This window comes from Dipodomys ordii, unplaced genomic scaffold (genome assembly GCF_000151885.1).
Source record: "Dipodomys ordii isolate 6190 unplaced genomic scaffold, Dord_2.0 Scaffold142, whole genome shotgun sequence".
NCBI lineage: Eukaryota > Metazoa > Chordata > Mammalia > Rodentia > Heteromyidae > Dipodomys > Dipodomys ordii.
In genome coordinates, this window is record NW_012267358.1 from 2580133 (window position 1) to 2597204 (window position 17072).

The 17072-nt window shown below is 37.6% G+C and overlaps 1 protein-coding gene across 7 annotated transcripts in view; it reads left to right on the forward strand.

Moving 5' to 3' along the window:
• The window catches only part of Eda (ectodysplasin A), a 397427-nt gene that overhangs the window by 254539 nt on the left and 125816 nt on the right, over nucleotides 1-17072 (forward strand). The gene's annotated exons all lie outside the window — the stretch shown is intronic.

A 17072-nucleotide genomic window follows, 5' to 3' on the forward strand; every position in this document is an offset into this window, starting at 1 on the left:
TTCCCTTATGCATTCCTGCTGGAGATGAAGCCACATGCTAAACCATGGGGAACAGCCTGTAATGAAACAAGCTGCTCCCAATTTTAAATATTGCATGTTGGGGCAAAGGCAGAGTTCCTTTTCCTCTAAAGCTATAACATTAAAAAAATTCTGTTTGATATTCAGAGTTATTTGATCTGGCAGTTTAACAACTGTTGATGTTTTAATTGCTTCTTTAAAGGATTTCATCTACATTTCTAGGTTTATTTTTATTTTACTCTGAAGGAATGTCAATATTAGCCATCACTTTGCCCAGTAAGTCAGCACTACAGGATCTTGGAGTAAAATCCAGTAATTACTGGAGCTGGTAACTTAAGACCCTGCTGAGAAACTTGGCTGTGTCTGAGGAGGCATCTCTGACCATAGAGCTAGCAATCATTTATTGTTCTGAATCAATTTTAAGTGGGTTTTGTACCTTCAAGATCAGCTTTCTGTGTTCCCGTGGAAGACTGAGGTCACCCTATTCTGGGTGAAAGAAGAATATTAAGTCATTTGTTCCTCACACAAACGTACTCTTGTTAAGATGTACTATGAAGAAAGACTTGATGAGTCTAATCCCTTGGGATCTTACTTCGTTTTTATTTATCTATTTGTAAGTCTACTTCCAAGACCAAATTGAATGCTTTGTTGGTGTGCTATTTACATGCATGGGACTAGCCATTTGGAACCTCTGAACAAAACTACTGACATTCAAAGCATTTTAGAGTTGAAAGGGTCCTCTGAGATCATTCAGTGCAGCCTCTTCTAAATGCTGTAACTTGGATTCATTAGGAAAAGGAGGGCTGGTAAAGCTCACATCTTTGCTCTTCTGTTATATATCCTTTGAATTATTACCATCAAGGAATATTTATTAAATGCTGACATGCTGAACCCAGTCTGAAGCAATTTGCTTCAGAAGGCATGCTTCTTGGCGTTTTAGAGCCTACATGCTAACATCAACAGCACTGACATGCCACATATTGTCACATTCTCTCTTCTGAAGTTTCTTTGCACTCCCTCCCCTTCAATACACACACACACACACACACACACACACACACACACACACACACACACACACACACACACACTTTGAGGAGATTAAAACAAATTTAAACATTTTGTACTTCTCTGCTTTGAAGTAGCACTGACAGAAAAAGCTCCCTTTTGCAGGCCATGCTTTGTCCTTGTCAAAGATAATCAAAAGTTAAATGAAAGGACCAGTCAACTGATTGATGGAGGAGGGGTGGGGAGGATGGTTAGAGAGCAGGGGACCTAAGAATGGGGTATATTATTCACTTTCCTGTTTCCTTTTCTGCCTTTACCCTCACTCTTTAAAACTGGGACTTTTAAGATTTTATGCTTATAGACAATTCTAAAGCCTAAAGACTACTCTATATTTGTAGACTACATTGTTATCAGCAGCCTTTTAGGGGAATGAAATCAATGACTAATTCAGCTAGCTGCTGTTCCTTCTGAAATTAAAAGTGTTTACAACTCAGAAGCTTCCAAATTAATCTCTTGACTTTTTTCTTTTTTCCTAGTGCCACTTCACTAGGTTTAAAAGGTCACTCTTGACTTTGGGTGTGGACTTTCTAACTGTAAATCTTCAGTTTTCTTCTTGGCATCCTTTCTCAGTGGATAGCTGAACAGGGCTACTATGTGAAGAATTATAGAAAATAAATTATGAGAGTTAGAAAATTATATGGACACAGAATTGTGTTCTAACCTGTTCTCACCTGGCTCACCTTTTCTGTGTTAATTGTGTGGACCTATCCTAGCTTTCCCCTGTCTAAGGTTGTTGTTTGTGGTTTTGCTTCACGCTAAACTCCACGGGAAAGGTGACTGTTCTCTTTTATTCACTGAGATAAGTCTGTGTATCTCCTATGCTTAGCACAATACTTGGCACATAAAAGGCGTTGAATAAATAATTATTATTTATATTATTTATTTTTGAGTCAGAATCTTGCTATGTCATCCAGGCTCACCTGGAACTTGCAATCTCCTGCCTTCACCTCCTCAGTGCTGGAATTACAGGCATGTAGCACCATGCCTGGCCTAATATTTGCTTGTTGAGTCAACTGTTTATGTTCTTATCCCAGTTCTAATATTTGCCTTAACCAGTGTGAATTGAGCCCTCTGACTAAAACAAAGTCTTCCTAGTTATTGATAGTACAAGGTTCTCTATGCATTTCTGTGTATCACTGAGTATACAGTACATTTTCACATACCCAACTACCTTACTCTGGTTTTCCAGTCTTGAAACTCTTCACAGACTCTCTTCTTACACCAGATTTTTTTTGTGTGAAAATACTGTACAGAGGGGTTACAATTACATGGTCAAAATAATGAGTACATTTCTTACCAAGCATTGTAGCCTCCTCCTTTGTTTCCCCTTCCCATCCTCCCCCCCACCCAATCCTCCTCCCCCCTCTCCCCCCCACCAAAGTTGTAAAGTTTGTTTTCAACATAACGACTTGTACATCTCATTTTTGCAATGGATCCACCTGTATCCCTATTTAAACAATTTGTTTTTTCCCTTCCCCTCCACAAATTATACCAACATCAAATACAGTGAAAGCAGGGGTTACACCATCGGGGAGGGACATACAAAGCAACAAAGAAATAATCTTCTAAATGTTACACCAGATTTCTGACTGAATTAATCATTCTCCTTCATGCTGATTCCTTCTTTCCTTTATTGTTCACTGTTAGTGTATTGAGTGTGTGTTTGGAGTGTGTGTGTGTGTGTGTGTGTGTGTGTGTGTGTGTGTGTGTGTTTTGCTACTGGGGCTCCAACTCAGGATCTGGACACTATCTTTAAGCCTTTGTGTTCAAGACTACTGCTCTATCAGTTCAGCTATACCTTCACTTTCGGCTTTTTGGTGGTTAAGTAGATATAAGAATCTCATGAAATTTCCTGCCTAGGTTGGCTTTGAAGTATGATCCTCAGATCTCAGCCTCCTCAATGGTTAGGATTACAGGCCTGAGCCACCAACACCCGGATATTGTTCACTGTTTTTTCAACCTCCTGCTTGATCTCCTATACAGTACTTTAATTTACATAATGAAGTCCAGCTCTTTCTACCTCCACAAAGGACTACACCAAATCATAAACAGTAACAAGTATCTTTTAGACACAAGAACAAAAGAACCCATTAAAACCAGAAGGACAATAGCAGGTAATTTTAAAGCATCCTATGGAGGTAATGGTATGGAAATACTTCCTGAAGTTCAATTTGCAGTTGTCTACCTTCTTTCTTGTGGATATCACATTACACATCTGTCTTTCAAACTAGACTTTGTGAAGGTTTTGAATTGAGAATGGTGACATGGAATCCTATGGCTTTTGGAATATCTTTGTATTGTTCTCCTTCCAGAACTGAGATGACAGCATGCATTGCAGTAATGTTGCTCCATTTCCAATTATCAGTACAAGATGACAGCAGCACCACAAAGTCAGAAAGTCATATTTATTGACAAACACACACATCCTCAGGTTGATAGACTACAAGTTCTATAGTACATATTTCGAAACATATAGCTGAAACTAATGTTTTCTCTCAATTGCCACACATAACAGAATTTAGAAGATATTGGACTTGGTAGATGGCAAAGTTAAAATTGTTGCCTTCATGGTAATTTCATTTCTCAGGATGCAGAATAATTCAAACAAGGAATTGTGCCCCAGTCATAATTTTCAACAGGAAAGAAGACCAGTTGGTGAGACAGTAATGATAGGAACCTTGGGAGAAAACCAGCGTGACATCTTACTTTGTAATAAAGAAGGAAGGAAGTGCTATTGATGGTTCCACAACTATTACAGGCTTTACAAAAGCATATTTCAAAAATCAAGAGAAGAAAAAATAGGTATGCCCCTTTGTCTTGACATAATGCATTTTTAAAATGATGAAAGTCTTTCAAAAATGAATGGTCTTAATTTTGGCAAAAGAGAAGCAATAGTCAAATTCAATTTTTATACTCTACCATATACCCAAATGGACATGACACATACCTAGTAATTATGCATACTCCAGAAAGTACAAGAATATGCATCATCACCTGTAGAGAAGCATATGTAGTATTAAACCTCTGTCAAGATCAATCTCTCTTCCCTAGTTCCCATACATGACAACATTGATTTGTGTGACTACACAGGACGCTCTTTTGTAAGTTCATGCACAGCATGATAAAAAATGAATAGCATAGAATCAAGTACATGTTGGAGAAGAAGATATATTTCTTTTTCTTTTTTTTTTGTCGGTTGTGGGGCTTGAACTCTGGGCCTGAGTGCTGTCCCTCAGCTCTTCAGCTCAAGGCAAGTGCTCTACCACTTGAGCTACAGCGCCACTTCTGGTTTTCTGGTGGTTTATTGGAGATAGGAGTCTCACGGTCTTTCCTGCCCGGGCTGGCTTTGAACCGCAATCCTCAGATCTCAGCCTCCTGAGTAGCTAGGATTACAGGCGTGAGCCACCAGTGCCCGGCTGGAAGATATATTTCTAAGAATAATATCATATAGGTCCAAGCCTTACAAAAATGCAAAAGACCACTAAATGTGTGCAAATACAGAATGAAATATAGTTCTCAAGTGGTAGAGCACCAGCTTTGAGTGGAAAAGCTAATGGACAGTGTCCAGGCTCTGAGTTCAAGCCTCAGTACCAGCACATAAAAATGAGTCATAACTATAAATCCAGTTATCTCTATCAATGACAATGAATATAGTGGATTGAACATGATTAAGAATGAATTGGAAACTAAAAGTAGATAACAAATTAGAAAAGATTATCTGTTCTCCCAGAGTCCCAAACCCAGAAAAACTGAATGTAAGGGCACTGAAAGAAGTTCCAAAGGTAATCACAAATTATAAGAAGCCGTGCACCAGTGGCTCTAGTCTATAATCCTAGCTACTCAGAAGGCTGAAATCTGAAGCCAGTTGAGACCAAAAAAAAGTCCCTGTGAGACTCTTATCTTCAATTAACCACTCAAAACAAAACAAAAAAAAAAACTTTGGGAGTGGCCCTGTGGCTCAAAGTGGAAGAGCAGTAGCCTTGAGCAAAAAGAGCTCAGGGACAGTGCCCAGGCTCTGAGTTTAAGCTCCACAACCAACAAAAAAATATTACAGAGCGAAAACCCTTAATCCAAAAGTGTGAAATTCAAATATTCCAACTTCTAGCTATTTTTATTTTGGTACTGGGGATCAAACCCAGGACCTAGCACTTGCTAGGCAAGTGCTTTGCCACTGAGGTACATCCTAGCTTCTATTCCAACTTTTTGATGGCCAACATGATACAAATTCCATGTCTGAGCATATGTGACAGATTACAATTAAAACACTGACAGACAATAGTGGCTCACACCTGTAACAAGGAGGCCGAGATCTGAGGATCCCAGTTAGAAGCCAGCCCAGGCAGGCAAATCAGAGATTCTTATATCTAAATGACCAGTAAAAAGTTAGAAGTGCAGATGTAGCTCAAGTGGTAGAGAGCCAGCTATGAGCAAGAAAGCCACATGAAAGTGCAAGACCCTGAGTTTAAACCCTGAAATACACACACACACACACAGACACACACGTTAAAATATAGGTACACTAAAAGTTGCATACATTTGCTTTCAGGCTCTGTATATAAGGTGTATGTGAAACAAATTTGTTTTATATTTAGGCTAGGATCTCATTCCCAAGACATCTCCTTATGCATATGCAAATGTTTTGCGATTTAAAAATATTCTAACTCTGAAATGCTTCTTTCTGGTCCTAAGCACTTCAAATAAGGAATACTCACCTGTACTCCATATCATATAAGGATAAGTTTCAAAAGGTAAGAGAGAGAACCAAACACCTTTTTTCCCTCAAAACATAAAATCAGTAGTGATTTGCTGATGATATGATAATATAATAATATGCTAGTGAAACTGAGAGTTCATCACAGAATTATTCCTGAAATGTATTTTTTTCACTAAAGGAAATAATATTCACTAGGGCCTCCTAATTGGTTTTCTAAGAATATGTCACTGTGGAATGACTATGTGTGTCATTTCTTTTTTAAAAAATTTTGTTTTGTATGTCATTTCTTGATAGGATTACTAAAAGAGGATTTAAAGAAACAGTATCATAAAATAAGGATCTACTGGGACAATTAGCCTTGTAAACAAAGAAGCCACCCCAAGCAAAAAAAAAATTAAAAAGTCCCTGTGAGACTGATAGCAGTTAGGGGGATTTAGAGTTAGTTGAACTCTGTGTATCCATTTCAACCTTGAGAGAGTTATGCAGTGGTTCATCATAGAGCTCTGCTCTGTTCAGTAGTAGCAAAAAACTTGGACAAAAGTGTTAAAAGTACATATATCAAATTTTTGGATAATATAAAGTTAGAAACAACAGCTAATGTATGCATAGCAAAATTAAGATTAAAAAAGATTGAGAAAGGCTTGAACTGAATGCATCAAGATTACTTTTCACTGGCTAGGCTAGTACCAAGCCAAATTTGGTATCATTTGTAACAGGGTTTGCTTAGAGGCTGGTAAATCATGTCTGATGAAAAATGGTTTGGGTTTTTTTAAGCTTGACAAAAGATTGTAGTTGACTATGGGGTGCTCTTCAATTAATTGAAAAGCAGCTGTACACACAGGAGAAATTACTGGAGTTGGGGAATAACTAAGACCAAGTGGATGGAAAAACTTAGATTTTTGCTTAGTTTAAACAATGTTAACTATGTGTGGTTTGCTAATACGATAGTAAACTCCTTTCTTGTCAATGGATAAAGAGAAACTAAATGATTTTCTTTCACAGGTAATGTTAAGGTGGCTTTTTACTTGATGAAAGGTTAGAAAAGATGAATTCTAAAGCCCCTTTCCCTTCCAACTGAGATCATCTGCTGTCTGTGCTGTCAGTTTTGTCAACAGCTACTTCTATCCTAATTTTTCTGCAGAAACTCAGTAGTTTGGAATATCACATCACTGATTCCCTTTCTATAAACCTTTCTGCCCCCAAGTGTTTATTCTTCCTCCTTTCTTATCTTTCTTCTATTGAAAGTGACAGCTGGCACAAATACTGATCCAGGTACTTCTATCAGTGGGAATGATAGGAGTGGATGGTACATGATTAAATACCCATTAAATGATCTATTAAATTAGCAATGCACCCATAGTAGTAATTAAAGTCCTACTCACTTATACCTTTTACAAAAGACTATTTGTACCATCATGGTACACTATAAATCCACTTATTCTTTACTTTTGTATGTATGTGTTTGGACAAATAAACATCATAACCACATTTTCAAATGAGCAAATATTTAGTTTGTAGAAGTGGCATACTACTCTACTCCAGCTGTAGAGAGAAATATTCTGTCTCATAGAAGTAGCAAGCACTGTTTTGTAATTTAGGATGTTACCTGAAAAAAATTAAATATATGATCTAATTATTCTAGCATACCTTATTAGATGAGGAATTTTTCAGTTGTCTACAATTGTATCAAACTTCTCTTAAGAATTTTTCTCCCTATGTCTAGCCTAAATCACTTCTATGTATGATGATGGTAAGGACCCACAAACCTTGGGTAAAATAAAATACCTTTTCATTGTTGCAAATGTTTATTATTGCTGCATATTTCTTTTAAGTGAATAATGCCACAAGTATTGAGCCTCTACTGTGTGCTGAATGTACCTACATAGATATGTGTATGCATATGTGTGTGTTTTAAACATTGCTAGAGATTTGCTGTACTTTTTCAATCTTTGAATCTATTTTGACTTTAACCAATTCGAGGAAATTTTAACCATGTCTTCTAGTGTTTTTAAGCCTTATTATTAATAGTTATACAAAGAGGCTTTAATTCTATGTCAGGTTATGAGTATAATGCATCTTAATCAGTGTCACCCATTCCATCATGCTCCCCCATTTTCTCCCTTCTATTCCTACCCTCAAATTATATAGTTCAAGTTTTACACAATGTATATTAAATATGACTTCATTTTCTCACCCTTTCTCCCTTCATCACTGTGCTCTGCTCCAACTGCCCCACTCCCCAAACATGTTTCCTTGTATTTTCTCCATCATTTTCTTTCACATCTCCTAATTTTTATTTTATTTATTTATTTAGTGGTTTATTTATCTATTTATTTGATTTGATGCTGATCCTGGGGCTTGAACTTGGAGCTTGGATGCTGTCCCTTACCTTTTTTGCTCAAGGCTGGTGTTCTACCACTTGAGCCACAGCTCCACTTCAGGTTTTTTGTTGGTTAACTGGAAACAAGAGTCTCATAGACTTTTCTGCCCAGGCTGGCTTCTAACCATAATCCTTACATCTCAGCTTCCTGAATAGCTAGGATTACAGGCATGAGCCTTGAGCACCCAGCTCATCTTTTCTAAGGTTTTAAGTTACATAGATGATAGACATTTTTCCTGTCATCTCATGAGCCATTAATATTTGGCTATTTTTTCTTTATTATTATCAATATCTTTATTATTTTTCTTTATTATTATTTTCTTTATTATTATTCCCGGGCTGGGAAGGTGGCTCAATGGTAGAGTGCTAGCCTTGAGCTACAGAGCTGAGGGACAGTACTCAGACCCAGAGTTCAAGCCCCACGACCAACAACAACAAAAAGAAGTTATACTAACAGGTTACAATTCCTTAAGTCAGGTTAAGAGTACAGCGCTTTTTTGGTCAATGTTACTCCTTCATTTGTTTGGCTAATTTTTTCCAATTTTCTCTCTTCATTGTCCAGATTGGAAAATTTCTATGTCTGTATCAAGTTCACTGACTTTTGTCTTTTCCTTTCTGCTGTTAAAGTCCATTGAGATATTTTATACTTCAAATATTGAAATTGTCTGTTTTAATATTTTCATTTGGTTCTTTTTAGATACTGTTTAGATACTGTTTTATTCTTGGGAGTCCTTATGTTTTTATTTATGGGAGATATATTTCTCCCTATATCCCTGAGCATAATTATGACAGCTGACTTAAAACTCTTATTTTCCTATTTCAGTATATTATGTCAGAGTTAGCCTCTTTCAATCGTCTGTTGCGAACATGCTCTTTCCCCCCTTTATCATAAGTCAAATACAAAATAAATGCCTTTATTAGGTTGTATACTAGATATTCTGAAAGAATATGTATTAAATACTTCAGATTGTATATTGAATATAAAGAAAGATTATGTTGGAGTCTGAATTCTTCCAAATAGTACCTGTTTAAAGCATGCATTTAACTTAGCTGAAATCAAATTGCAAACTTTATTTCTCCTAGAACCAAAGACAGCTCAAAACTAAGTTTAGTACTTTTATATCTAACTGAGCTACATGTAGTCTGCCCTACATATGCACAATTCAGAAGATAGCCAGACTTAGATAGAATTGATATGAAGAATTTAAAGTCTCCCTCTGACTCTTTCCTTTCAAGGATTTTCCTCTTACTTTCCAGTGGCTATGCTCACCTTTGAACTCTATCTAGTTTTCCATCCTAGTGTAAATTCAGATTTCTGAGCTTTTATCACCCCACAAAGTAGTTAAAGTCACTTTTTTATTATTTTTAAGGAGTTGGTTAAAAGGAGTTAATTTCACAAGTCAAGTTATGAGTACAATGCTTCTTGGGCAATGTCACCCCTTCCTTTGTTTCCCCCCCATTTTCTCCTCCCATCCCTACCCACAGGTTACATAGTTCATTTTTATCTAGTGTATATTGAATACAATAACTGTATTTGTTTACCCTTCTTTCCTTCATTCCTATAAAAGTTACTTTTTAAAAATGGGAAACCTAGAAGTAGAGGAATGGCTCAAGTAGTAGAGTGCTATCCTTGAGTGAAAAGGCTAACCAAGAGCGAGAAACCCTGAGTTCAAGTCCCAATACTTCCATAAAAATGTAGGGGGAAGCTTTCCCAATTTGTCTTCTTTCAAATACCAACTCATCTCCCATGTATGTCATCTGCCTTCTTTTGTTTCTTCTTCAGTATCTTTAAGTGGGCTTTTCTATTTTATCCAAAGTACATAGTTGTCTGCAAGAGGGTTGATCTGACAGGAACTTACTTGACCATAATGAGTAGTAGAATCATCCTGGAATGTATCTACTCACACATTTAAGAAGAGAATACTGAGGAGGCTCAAAAAGGTGAAGTGATTTTTCCAATGTCATGAAGCTAGAAATGAAAAGAACTATAGCTTAAATATAGCTGGTATGGCTTTAAATCCAGAGCATCTCTATGTGTTACCATTAAATATCAAGAAGCCTCTTCCTCCGATACTATTGTCATTGAAGAATAAACCCTCACTCTTTTGTCTTAATTGCTCATTTGGAAAGGGTCTTACTTTTTCAGCAATAGGTTCCATTTTATGAGAGGAAATTGTCTCATGCCTTTCTTTCCAATGGCCTTTCTGAATGACGGCCTAACAACCCGTTCACAAAATAGCTTAGGGAGCTCTTTGATATTTCTGTGTCAGGAAAAAAAGTGGAAGACAAGAGGTTTTACTCAGCTCAAATTATTCCCCTAAATATGTTACCTTATTTATTCTCATAGAAAATTTTGCCTTTTGAATTTTCCTATAACTTTTTTTTGTCAGTCCTGGGGCTTAAACTCAGGGCCCGTGTGTTGTCCCTGAGCTCTTTTGTTCAAGGCTAAGACTCTACCACTTTGAGCCAGAGTGCCCCTTCCCATTTTCTGCTGGTTAATTGGAGGTAAAAGTCTCACAGACGTTCTTACCTGGGCTGGCTTTGAACTAGATCTGATCCTCAGATCTCAGCTTTCTGAGTAGCTAGGATTACAGATGTGAGTCACTGGGGCCCAACACCTATGACTGTTGTTTTTTTAATAATATAATGGGTTTTATTTATCATACAGCATTCATTAAACAATGATCTCTGGCCTTTAGTAGAGTTATTCTGACTATAGAGTAGTATTAAACATAATAATAAGATATCTTTTTGGTAGTATTTCTGTCTTCTGTGTGAAGAACACATCATTTCATCTTCAGTTTAAGTGCTATCACTAATAAAAATGTTAAGATAGATTTATGATGTATTACTAGGTTTGGAGGTGTGGCTCATTTAATAGCCAATGAGCAAAAGCATCAGGCACTGAGTTCAAGTATCTATATTGGACCTCCTTCCTCCCTCCCTGCCCCCCTGCAAAAAAGAAAAATCTGGGCTGGGAAGGGGGCTCAGCTTACCTTGCATGCTTGAGGCCCTGGGTTCGATTCCTCAGCACCACCTAAGCAGAAAAAAAAAGCTGGAAGTGTTGGTGTGGCTCAAGTGATAGAGTGCTAGCCTTGAGCTGAATAGCTGAGGGACAGCACCCAGGCCCAGAGCTCAGGCCCTGCGACTGGACCCCCCCGCCGAAAAAAAATCTGTATGGTATAGTAAATTTTTAAAATACAACAGATGTGTGGAAAAAAATTTTGAGTACCAAGTCTATCCTAAACACTTTGCTGATTGCTGAATATGTAATAATGAGCAAAACAATCATAATCCTGCTCTTCCTAGGACTTCTGTAATCTGGTGGACAAGTTACACAACTAGACAATAATAAAGTGAAAATTAAGTGCGAACATTGACAAAAAGACAGAGTATTGTGGGAGATAAATATTTGTACCTAATCTTTCTAAGGTATAGGAGAGCAGAGAAGACCCACCCACCTCCACAAATTAAAACTTCATTTCTAAAAGTCAAAAGTTGGTTTCAGGGATGGAAAGGTGGCTCAGTCGTAGAGCGCTTGCCTTGCATCCATGAAGCCATGGTTTCGATTCCTCAGCACCACATAAACAGAAAAAGTCAGAAGTGGTGCTGTGGCCCAAGTGGTAGAGTGCTAGCCTTGAGCTGAAGAGCTGAGGGACAGTGCCCAGGCCCACAGTCCAGGCACCATGACTGGCAAAAAAAAAAAAACTTCGTTTCAGATCTCACATCTGTTCCTAACAGTTCTATCATTGGTAGCGTCTCTGCTGCTTTTATAGGTACTTTAATTGAAAAGATTGTGAAGTTCTCTAATATATAAGATGAATTTAATAGATAATATCACCAGTATCAAAACAGATATGGAGAGTGCTTATCATTTATACTTTTTATGCAATGCTGTGATTTATTTAGAACAATCTTGTTTGTTTGCTATTCTTATTATTCTCTGAAAACTTCATCAACTCATTTCTATTTTTAAGTAATCCTTGGTATGGGACCTTGAAAAAACTCCAACTCTCTGAAAACCCAAATAAATATCATTAATTGGTTTCCGATTGATCACATTCCTTAAAAAACTCACATAAGTCAATGTACATAATTTCTGTATGAAGAAAATGCATTGTCTCTCCCCATTGAATTACCTCTAATTACATATTTGTTCTTATATATTAAGGTGTTTGTACTTGAAATGAAGGATATTTCAGAGCTAGAATAAATTAAATAATTTCCAAGCCCTAATATTTTTTTATTGTGAAAATACCATATAGAAGAGTTGTAATTATATCGGCAAGATAATGAATACATTTCTTAACAAGCATTGTTGCCTCCTCCTTTGTTCCCCTTCCTATCCCTTCCCATCTTTCACCCCTCCACCCCTCCACCCTCACCCCCCTACTCCCTGCCAAAGTTGTAAAGTTCATTTTTCGACATAATGATTTGTACATCTCATTGTTGCAATGGGTACACCTATATCCCTATTTAAACAATTTGCTTTTTCCCTTCCCCATCCAACATCAAATACAGTGAAAGCAGGGGTTATACCGTGGGGGAGGTACATTCAAAGCAACAAAGAAATAACCTTATAAATATGTTAGAAACAATCACATGAAAGAAAAAAACATTTGAATACTTACCTTGGAGTTCATTTTACCAAACATCAACTTATCTGACCTTTTCTGCTTGTCTCAGACCTATACTAGTTATTGCAAATAAGGGAGACCATGAGACCTATGTTTCTTTGGGCCTGGCTTACTTCACTTAATATAATTTTTCCAAGTCTTTCCATTTCCTAACAAATGGGGCAATGCCATTCTTTCTGACGGAGGCATAGAATTCCATTGTGTATATATACCACATTTTCTTGATCCATTCATCTGATGAGGGGCATCTGGGTTGGTTCCATATCTTAGCTATGGTAAATTATGCTGCAATAAACATAGTCATTCTGGTAGCTTTAGTATGGTCTTGTTTGTGATCATTTGGGTAAATGCCCAAAAGTGGGATTGCTGGGTCATAGGGAAGCTCTATGTGGAGTCTTTTGAGGAACCTCCATACTACTTTCCAAAGTGGTTGAACAAGTTTACACTCCCACCAACAATGCAGTAGGGTTCCCTTCTGGCCACATCCCCTCCAGCATCTGTTGTTATTAGAGTTCTTGATTATAGCCATTCTAATGGGGGTGAGGTGATATCTCAGTGTTGTTTTGATTTGCATTTCTTTTATGGCCAGGGATGTTGAGCATTTCTGCATGTGTCTACTGGCCATCCTTCTTTCCTGTGCAGAGAAGTTTCTCTTTAAGTCTTTAGCCCACTTATTTATCCTGCAGTTGTTTCTTTGAAGATTTGTTGTTGAGGGATTTAATTTTTTGAGTTCCAGGTATATTTTAGACATGAGACCCTTGTCCGTTGTGTGGCTAATGAAGATCTTCTCCCAATCCGTGGGCTTTCTATTGATCTTGCTAGGTATGTCCTTTGCCATGCAGAAGCTCTGCAATTTCATGCAATCCCATTTGTCCAACCTTTCTTTGATTTGTTGTGTTTCTGGATCTCTATTAAGAAAATTTCAGCCAAGGAGGCCTAGGGTTTCTCCTATTCCATCCTGTAATGTTTTCAGAGTGTCTGCTTTGACTCCGAGATCTTTGATCCATTTGGAGTTGGTTCTGGTGCAGCATGATATATAAGGATCTAGCTTTAGTTTTCTACAAGTGATTAACCAGTTTTTCCAGCACCATTTACTGACGAGGCTGTCTTTCTTCCATTCTATTTTTTTAAAGCTCCCTTATTGAAAATTAGATAGCTATATGTCTGTGGGTTCATTTCTGAGTTTTCAATTCTATTCCATTGGTCCTGAGGTCTGTTCTTGTGCCAGTACCACGCTGTTTTGATTACTATGTAGTAGTTTGAAATTTGGTATTGATATTCCTCCAGCACCGTTCTTTCTGTTAAAGATCATTTCTGCTGTTCATGGTCTTTTATTGTTCCGTATGAATTTTTGGATTGCCTCTCCTATTTCCTTGAAGAATGAGGTTGGAATATTCATAGGTATTGCATTGAATTTGTAGATAACCTTGGGAAGTATTACCATTTTCACAATATTGATCCTTCCAATCCAGGAGCATGGGAGGTTTTTCCAATTTCTAAGTTCTATTTTGATTTCCTTTTTCAGGTTTTTAAAGTTTTCATCATAGAGGTTCTTCACTTCTTTGGTTAACTTAATTCTTAGGCATTTTATTTTTTGTGGGGCTATTATGAATGGAGTTGCTTTCCTGATTTCAGATACCATCTTCTCATTGTTGGCATACAGAAAAGCCATTGATTTTTGAGGGTTAATTTTATACCCTGCTACTTTGCCAAAGTTTTGAATCAGCTTGAGTAATTTGGGAGTGGTGTCTGTGGGATTCTTTAAATACAAGATCATATCATCTGCAAAGAGGGAGAGTTTTAATTCTTCTTTCCCTATTTGGATCCCCTTTATGTTTGCATCTTGTCTTATTGCTGTAGCTAGGCATTCTAATACTAGATTGAAGAGAAGTGGAGAGAGTGGACATCCTTGTCTCATTCCTGATTTAAGAGGAAATGGCTTTAGTTTTTTCACCACTAAGTAGGTTTGTCATATACAGTCTTTATTGTATTGAGGAATGTTCCATAGAGTCCTAGTTTTTCCTTCATCATAAAGGGACGTTGGATCTTATCAAATGACTTTTCTGCATCTATTGAGATAACCTTGTGGTTCTTATCCTGGCTCTTGGTTTTGTTTTTATTTTGTGTGTGTGTGTGTTTTTTGGGTCCGGTCGTGGGGCCTGAACTCTGGGCCTGGGTGCTGTCCCTCAGCTCTTCAGCTCAAGGCCAGCGCTCTACCACTTGAGCCATAGCTCCATTTCCGGCTTTTTTCTTTTTGCTTATAAGGTGCTGGGGAATCGAACCCAGGGCCTCAGGCATGCAAGGCAAGCGCTCTACCACTGAGCTACCTTCCCAGCCCCATCCTTGCTCTTGTTGATGTGATGAATTATATTAATTGATTTGCATATATTGAACCAGCTTTGCATCCCTGAAATGAATCCTGTTTGATCATGGTGTATGATTTTTTTGGATGAATTGTTGAAGTAAATTGGCCAAAATTTTGTTGAGAAGTTTTGCATCAAAGTTCATCAAAGAAATGGGTCTATAGTTCTCTTTCTTTGATGAGTCCCTGCCTGGTTTGGGGATGAGGTTTATGATGGCTTCATACAATGAGTTTGGTAGTGAACTTTCTCTCTCAATTTCATTGAAGAGTTGGAGGAGTATTGGTGTGGGCTCTGCTTTAAAGGCCTTGTAGAATTCTGCTGTAAATCCATCTGGTCCTGGGCTTTTCTTAGATGGGAGGTCTCTTATTGCTGTTTCTATTCCAATGCTTGTATATGGGCCTGTTAAGATGGTTTAACTCATCTTGGTTTAGTTTCGGCATGTAGATATTTGCTAGGAAAAACATTTGTTTTAATAGGTAAAAAAAAAGATCAGAGATAAACCCTTTTCATCTTCTCCATCCAGAAATCACAAATTATTGCCACTTTATGCCAATTGTTCTTTATTTCAAGTTCCTCTTCCATTCAATTTTGTGTTTGTTTGTAACTTTCTTTGAGACAAGGTAATGCTACTTAGTAGATACTGGCCTTCAACTCCTGATTCTTCTGCCTTTGCCTCCCAAGCAGTGAGATTACAAATGTCTATGCATCATTACCACCATGCTTAGCTCAGTTTTTCAATAATAGCATTTTTTCTTTTTATTGTGAAAATACTGTACAGAGAGGTTACAATTACATGCGCAAGATAAGGAGTACACTTCTTATCAAGCATTGTAGCCTCTTCCTTTGTTTACCCTTCCCATCCCTTCCCATCCTCCCCCCAACCCCCCAATTAATAGCATTTTTAATATGTTAAATCAGTCACCAGTTTCCATATGTCATGTGTTTTATTATAACCAAAAGACCACAAAACCCTATGCAAACATGAAATGCATTCTAAGGGTTTTTTTTCCATATATGCTTTCTTCCATAATGTCTGGTCATTTACAAAGTTATATACAACATACATGTTTACTAACCATTAGTTAACCATATATTTTCTCATGGGTGTTAGTATATTGGAATGATGAAAGTATATCAGCAGAAAGGAAATGGAAAATAATTAAGTGGTAAGCGGTTTGTGGGACAAATTATTCCTTAAATTACTTCTTTCTGAAAGTAAACAACAATTTACTCTGTTCTTTCTGCCAAAGGAAGCCGAATTCCTATTGAAAATAGGTGACTTGAACTCTTCAAAGAAATCGTTATTCTTCAGTAATCTGCCTTCCTGTGAAGTGATAGTTCTTTCTGAAATGTATTACCTATTTCTTACAAGAACACCTTCACTCTTTTTTTTTTTTGTCGGTCGTGGGGCTTGAACTCTGGGCCTGGGCCCTGTCCCTCAGCTCTTCAGCTCAAGGCGAGCGCGCTACCACTTGAGCTACAGCGCCACTTCCGGTTTTCTGGTGGTTTATTGGAGATAGGAGTCTCACGGTCTCTCCTGCCCGGGCTGTGTTTGAACCATGATCCTCAGATCTCAGCCTCCTGAGTAGCTAGGATTACAGGCGTGAGCCACCAGCGCCCGGCTTAATAGCAGTTCTTAATACCAAATTTTGTCAAAATTTCCAATATCACAAATTGCAACATGGAGGGAGATCTTTTTCCAGTTCCCCAATGAATGATAATTTTATTTTCCTTTCTGTTGTCATTTTTAAAATTTTCGGGTGAGGCCTTGGAATGTGGCTTAGTGGTAGCATGCCTAAAGCCCTGGGTTCGATTCCTCAGTACCATATGCACTGAAAAGGCCAGAAGTAACACTGTGACTCAAGTGGTAGAGTGCTAGCCTTGAGCAAAAA